General features: G+C 38.7%; 1 long non-coding RNA gene across 1 annotated transcript; it reads right to left on the bottom strand.

The window, feature by feature from the left end:
- Positions 1–1964: 1964 nt before the first annotated feature.
- On the bottom strand, positions 1965–4923 carry LOC102205325 (uncharacterized). The gene is made up of 3 exons (XR_312431.1): positions 4827–4923; positions 2200–2286; positions 1965–2065 (listed from the first exon to the last, which is right to left on the bottom strand). It is a non-coding gene; the product is annotated as an uncharacterized LOC102205325 (long non-coding RNA).
- Between the last annotated feature and the right edge of the window lie 2081 nt (positions 4924–7004).

The raw sequence follows: 7004 nt of genomic DNA on the forward strand, positions 1-7004 counted from the left end.
AGGGACCACAGAATAAACACAGAGAAACCAAAACACAAACCCTCATAATTCACAATCAAATCAAAAGTAAAAGTGCAAAAACCAAAAACACTGGTCAGCGACCGTGACAAAGAGAGAAGAGAGGTGGTGAGCAAGTGTGCATCCAAACCTCCACAAACAGAAAAACCTGTAAGGATCCAAGTTTACTGCTGTGTTGTTTTAGTGGACCGAGCCTGAAATCGGTTAAACACAAGAATGTTGTAAAGAACTGTTCAACTCCACAACTGCAGCACATATAACACTGAAACGAATGCACTCACAAAATATTAAAACATATATTTTGTTTAAATCACAGTTTAATGAATGCAGCTGTGACTAAATGTTCAAGATATTTAAAATATAAAACAGATGTTGAGCAAATGTCTAAAATGTCACTCATGTCTTGTTCCAACTCCTGTCAGATATGAGTTAAAATAAATTGTGTTGTTTTGCTCTTCTTGTAGTTATGCACTACATGTTCTACATACAGCCCCGTCATTGAAGCCTTTATAATTTAGTCGGAAAAGTGAGCCACAGTGAGGGACCTGGCAAAGAGGAAGTGAGCTGTGTGCTAACACCATCTGTGACTATTGAGAAATCATCTGTGAAATATTTTCTTGCATTTTCCAGTTTTTACCAAAAGAAGAAGAATTAATAATAACTGTATTATTTTTTTCTCTCTACACAAGTTCAAAGTTTCCTTAAATTTTAAAGTCCATAAACATTAAGGGAAAAGCTCACCAATCATGAAATGCTTTGTGAGCAGTGGTTGGTGACTGTGGGAAAGAAGAACTAGCTTTTAACAGGAAGCAGCAGAACCAGACTTCATGATTAGCAATAATTAAATTTAGAAAATGTGAAAATTTCTTCTTTTTTTCTAATTTAAATTCATTCACTCATCAACATCCCTGTTAAAAATTAAAATATTGACAGCCTTTATTTCTACTTTTAAACCTTTCAATTTTACTTTTTTTTTGCGGCTGCTGTTTGTGAGGAGAAATGTCTCCTGTAACAAACAGTGAGCTCACATCTTAACGACTGTAACTCTCAGTCACTGGCTAAAAGTCGGTCTTCTTATTCAGGTGTTTGTAGTGCTCGTCTCTTTCATTTCCTGTTGTTTCTGGTAGCCGCCTTAAACAAACCAAACCTGCTCAGTCTTTGCTTTGTTCTGCAGTTTGAACACCAAGTCTTTGTCTTATCTCCTGCTTTGAAAACAGTTAAAGCAGTAGCCCTGTCTCGCTCGTGGCTTTAAACTGATGTCATTAATGAAGCAGGTCAACCAGTAGATGGAAAAAGATTTTGATAGTGACTTGTGGTCATCTTAAGCTTCTGTGAGAGGTTAAACAGGAAGGGCCCTGTGCTGGTTCAGGAAGTTAGTCTGAGTTACTTTATCAGATATAAAAACGTCTCTCTGCTGAGAAGCTGCTACCAGAAAATTTTAGCATATTTTTTTATTAAATTTTCAAACATAATTAAACATGAATACTTTTGCCATATAACTTGCTGCTGCTTGGTTCTCAGTAAAATAAAAAATAAAACTAAATAAATAAATTCTTCGGCCTCAAACGTGCAAAACACGTGGTGAAGTGTTTCTGTGCAGTTTTCAGCCACTGTGCAGTTTTCAGCGTGTGGTTGTTCAGCTTCTCTGCATGTAAGGAGGTGTGCATCGATTAGCCACAACCAAACAAGTCACATTTTCCATTTCACATATTTTTGAAGCCCACGACCACGTGAGAAAAACACTAAAAACACACTAGAAGAGAAGTTTATTAATGCTGAAAATAATTTCCCACTGCAGGAACCAACAAACATGAATAAAGATATTAATAATAGAGTTATGAATCATATTAACATATTTATATTCTCATTTGCAATAAAAAAACATTTAAAACAAGTTAAAATAGGAAGTTATTTTTGAATTATCTCAGTGAAAATCTATAGATGTCCTCTGGTCTGAGGTGCTGGGAGGACCAGTTAGAGACCAGCAGCTGGACGTCAGTGGTTGGACTGGTGGACTACTTCAGTGAAGAGTAGATGGTGTCTGGCTCTGGTTTAAAGTGTGAACACAAACAAACAGTTCAAGCAAACTTACAGTTTCCTTTCTGACAGAGATTAGACTTACTGAGCCTCAGTGAACACGTGGTTTGCTCGGCTCTGTACAAAGTTAAAGAGCAGCTGTACCTTTGGGCCTCTTTGATCTGGTGGTTTTCGGTCCATGGCAGACGCCGCCTGCTCTCACTTCTGAGTAGATTGTAGCTGGATTGCACTCTGCAGAGTAAAACACTGAAGTTAAAACTACAGCCGTGTCATTTTTTCTATGGCAAACAGTTTTTATTTTGATTATGAAGAGATTAAGTGATCGATTTTATAAAGAGCAGCAGATTCTCACTGTGTTTTTTTCTAACAGCTTCTTAGCAGCTCTGCTGTGAAACACAGTAACCACAAAGAACTTTGGGGGGATGTTTGTAAAAAAAGGAAGACAGACGACCACAAAGGTGCTGTCTTCTATCAGACAGCCTGATACATTTTACCACAGAGCAACATGCAAACTCGTTCTCACAACATGAACACTGTTACAGCCCAAAGCAGAAGACAAGTGGTTAGAGTCATCAGCATCAGACTACCGTTATCTGGAATCAGCAAGAGGAAGTAACTTCTGTGGTTTCCACACAGAATTTAAAATAAAAATAGAAATTGGGAACTGACTGATTGGTCTGTTCAGTCAGTGTCTTTTTAGATGTCCTCCTGAAACACAAGCACAAGTCTGCCATTTATTAAGTGTTGCTCACTGGGACAAAACTCTAAACAGAAGCTCCCTGGGATATTCTCAAGGGGACAGAGAGCTGGTCCAGTCCAATCCAATCCAAGTTTTAACTAAAAGACTCCTCTTCAGTACTCAGGTGTAGACCTCCCAAGATAGGCTGAGGAATGTGTGATTGGAGCCTATGGACTGCTCTCTTAAAAAGGGGAACCACCACTCTAGGCTGGCAATCCAGAGGCACAATCCAGAGCTCCGGGCTATGTTGCAGAGGTGTGTCAATCAAGACAGCACCACAACATCTACAGCAGCCAACAGGCCACAAGCAGCCTAGTAGCAAGTGAACCTACCCACGGTCCTGCCAGAAACAGAGAAAAACACTTTTTGCAAGCCTTTATTAATTCCAACAGAAATTAGTGTAGACATTCAATGCAGCACTCCTACCACTCCCTCTCTGAATCGGGCTGCAAGGACAACTGGTCCCTTAAGTAAAGCACTTTGAATCACCTTGTTGTTGAATTGTGCTATACAAATAAACTTGCCTTGCCTTGCCTAAGTAGCAGTTGTCAGTTGAATCCTTAGTGATCCTGTATGTGTCAGGAGTGGATGAGCTGAGACACATTTTTTCTAAACACTGCATCTCTGTGGGTTTTAAACCCCAAAACACGCTGCGCCAAAAACTGGGTCCCCGACACAAACAGAGTAACATAGTGTACGCTGTGAAGTGCAGGAGGATTGCCAGGATTTATACATCGGGGAAACTAAACAACCTCTGGCGAAGCGGATGGCACAACACAGAAGAGCTGCCTCGTCAGGCCAGGACTCTGCAGTCTATTTACACCTACAGGCCAGTGGACACTCTTTCAATGATGAGGATGTAACATCCTGGACAGGGAGCAACGCTGGTTTGAGGGCGGAGTCAAGGAGGCCATTTACGTGAAAAGGGAAAGACCATCTCTGAATCGAGGAGGGGGCCTAAGGGTACATCTTTCATCATCTTACAATGCTGTGATTGCAGCCATTCCCCAACTCTCTGTGAATGATACTCATGGCCATTGATCAGTGGTTAATTGATTAATTAAGATTAAGGAACTGATCTGCAGCCCAATGTTCCTTCAGTGGGCTGGTTTCAGTCATTATACAAATGTACTGTTTATAAGATTGGGGAAACCTGCAGTCAGCTGAGACTGAAGAAGTCACTTGGATGTGTGACGAAACGTTTCTCCCACAAAACGCTACTAGACAACTTCTGGGAGTAGCTCCTTTGTTTGTTTGTTTGTTTTTTCATTGTACTAGTGTCTGATTTTAAAATCACCTTCTGCGTGATTCACCTTGGAATTTAGATTGGAAAGAGGACTGAGATTCACCTGCTTAACTCACCACCCTCCACCACTCTGTGGAGAAATACCAAGTAAACACTGAGCACAACTGCATTATTCACACTATGCTCTGAATTAGTCTCACCAACCTGTTTGGTCCCAGTCTCAGGAGGTTGTTGTTGAAGTTTTGTAAATAAACTTGTTAAACAGAATTCAGCAATTTCCTGGGTTGTACATTTTGAATCCAAATACAGCCACCCATTAGTCTGACTGGACCGTTTTCTCAGAACATGTCTTTCAGCTGGTTGGGAACGCAGTGATTTTTCCCCAGAAGAGCTTCAGAGCAGAGCTATGAGCTTCTCTGTTTAAGCTCTTGCCTCGGTGATCTGCACCTACATAAGTAGTAAGAAATGATGGATGGATGATCTTATGAGAACAAATCATTTTGCATGAAAATATGATCTTGTTTGAATTAATTAATTATAATTTTGTGCATAATGCAGTTATCCTATTGATTGCATTTTCCAGAATGTGGGTGACATGTGTGTGATTTTGTGTGTGCAGCCGATAAACTGTAATAAACGTTAACCATCCATCCATTGTATTTTCATCAGCCTTATGCTAATTAGAAGATGCTAGCATGACTAACATGGTGAAGCTTAACCCTGCTAAACCACAGCCCCAGTCTGGCTGTAGAAGTGAAGGATGGAGACAAAGAAGAGCTGCTGTACCTCTCGTCTTTGATTTTTCTTGCTTGTCTGTGATGACGATTTGTTCATAATTGATGTCGTCATTTCTCACTCCTGAGTAGATTACAGCTGGATCACCTTCTGCACAGTCAACCATACATAAAGGACAAAACCAAAGTAAATGTAATTTCAAATATTGATGTCACATAAATGTGAAGTCAGTTAAAATGCAAGCTGATGCAAGCAAACACTGAAGTTAGTTTAGTTCTTTCTTCTTTTTCTTCACGTTAAAACTTTTTCTTGATGATGAGAAACAGGATGTTGGACGACTGCAGCACTGTTAGTGTCTGTTAACCACCAACCACAAACGCACAGTCCAGCACGCAAAGAACAACAATCAACACACAACTGCAAACTTTAAAGACTAAGACTCACATTTGATAAAGACAATCAAGTTATTAGATTTTGGATAAAGAAAATAAATAAAAAAGCATCAATTGCAAAAACTTAAACATACAAACTTAAATGTAAAGTCTTAAATGCTTTACATTTTTCACAGGTGGATAGAAGTATCAGACTTTGTATATAATCTCTTTAATATCTCTTAGTTTTTCAACAAAGCACAATAAATATTTCAGGATGTTGAGTAATGTCAACAGATAAGTTGAAACTGCTCTTGCCTTTCTGATAAGCTTAGTGTCAAATCATGCATGGTAAAAGAGAGCTACCCTTCTGTGTGCTAATGAGACGCTTTAGATTCTCAGTTGAATTCAGCAGAATGACACGTGTTGGTTCTTCTATGTTAAATTTAGAAGTCTGAAATTACTCAAGAAGAAAAAACCCCAGTTTTTTAACACCCTGTAAGAAGGGTGTGGGGTTTACTGGTACAACTAATAGTTCTTGTTTCTTGTTTTCTCCTGCAAGGATCCCTGATGCATCGCAGCATTTATCCAGCTCTCACCTTGGATCCCAAAGTACTGTTGATTTACTGGCTCAGGATTTAGAGTGGGGTGTCTATTATTCAGAGAGTTGATGGTTTGTTTTCCGTTTAGGTTCATATGTCTGAGTGTTGAAATGTGTGTATGACTGCAGCCTGCTTTGAAAAAGATGCTTCGACTGTTAGGTAAAGTTAAAAAGCAACATAAAGATTGCAGTCCAGTTACCTTAGACTAAACTATGAGAGAAGCACACGAACTATCCTCATAAACTTGATAATGTATTTAGCGAAGTTACATATTTGTCACAATACAACAGAGAAGTTTGAACCTGTCCAAAGATGAGCTTAATTAACGTACATAGTGAAACGTAGCTGAATGTGTCACAGTGCCATTACAGGGGTAAAAGGATCATCTGTCAACCTGCACACCGCTGTGTGACTGTTTGAAATAAAGTCCCTCTCTTTAAGTTATGAATTTAGTTAATCAGAGTGAAAAACACAAAACAAGATTAAAACCTTCAATTGGTTTAAATTCTAAAGTAAATAAAGTAAATAAGTTGGAAATAATGAAAAAATTTGTGTGGCTAATGGGATAAAATTAATATCTCCTTCCAAAAACTGAAATATTATTATATTATCAAAAATGATCTGCCCTGTAAAGTTTCATCAAAATCCACCTAGAAGCAAATCTGACCATTCAGCAGATACATCAGTTGATCAAGCTCCTGTCTAAAGATGAAGTGTGACGTTATTTCTAACTCGACAAACTGTATGCATAGAGTCACATTTCAAACTTTTACTATATTACATTACTTTGCACAATCACAGGCGTGACCACATCTGTGTCAGTGGATGTGGTTTGTTAACCAAAGGCAGGCAGTATTAGTTGATAACGTAGCACCCCATTCTCTCATCTAATTATGGTCACTTTTCTACTATGGACATCACAAAGCCTCTTTCTATCTTTTATAGAAAGTGATTAAATAAACACCATGCTAGTTATATACACCCGAAATCCCAGTTTAATAAATAAGATGACAAACATGTTTACACTGATAGTACAGGTCTGAAAGGTCTCACCATGGATCAATGCAACAACAACATAATTGGCTAATATGCTTAGCTTTTGAGGTTTTTTAATTCTTTCGTTCTTATGATAATAATAATAATGGATTGCATTTATATAGCGCTTTTCAAGGCACCCAAAGCGCTTTACAATACCACTATTCAGTCACTCTCACATTCACACACTGGTGGAAGCAGCTACAGTTGTAGCCACAGCT

This window comes from Pundamilia nyererei, unplaced genomic scaffold (assembly GCF_000239375.1).
Source record: "Pundamilia nyererei isolate P.nyererei 1_Seehausen unplaced genomic scaffold, PunNye1.0 scaffold00612, whole genome shotgun sequence".
NCBI classification, from domain to species: Eukaryota; Metazoa; Chordata; class Actinopteri; order Cichliformes; family Cichlidae; genus Pundamilia; species Pundamilia nyererei.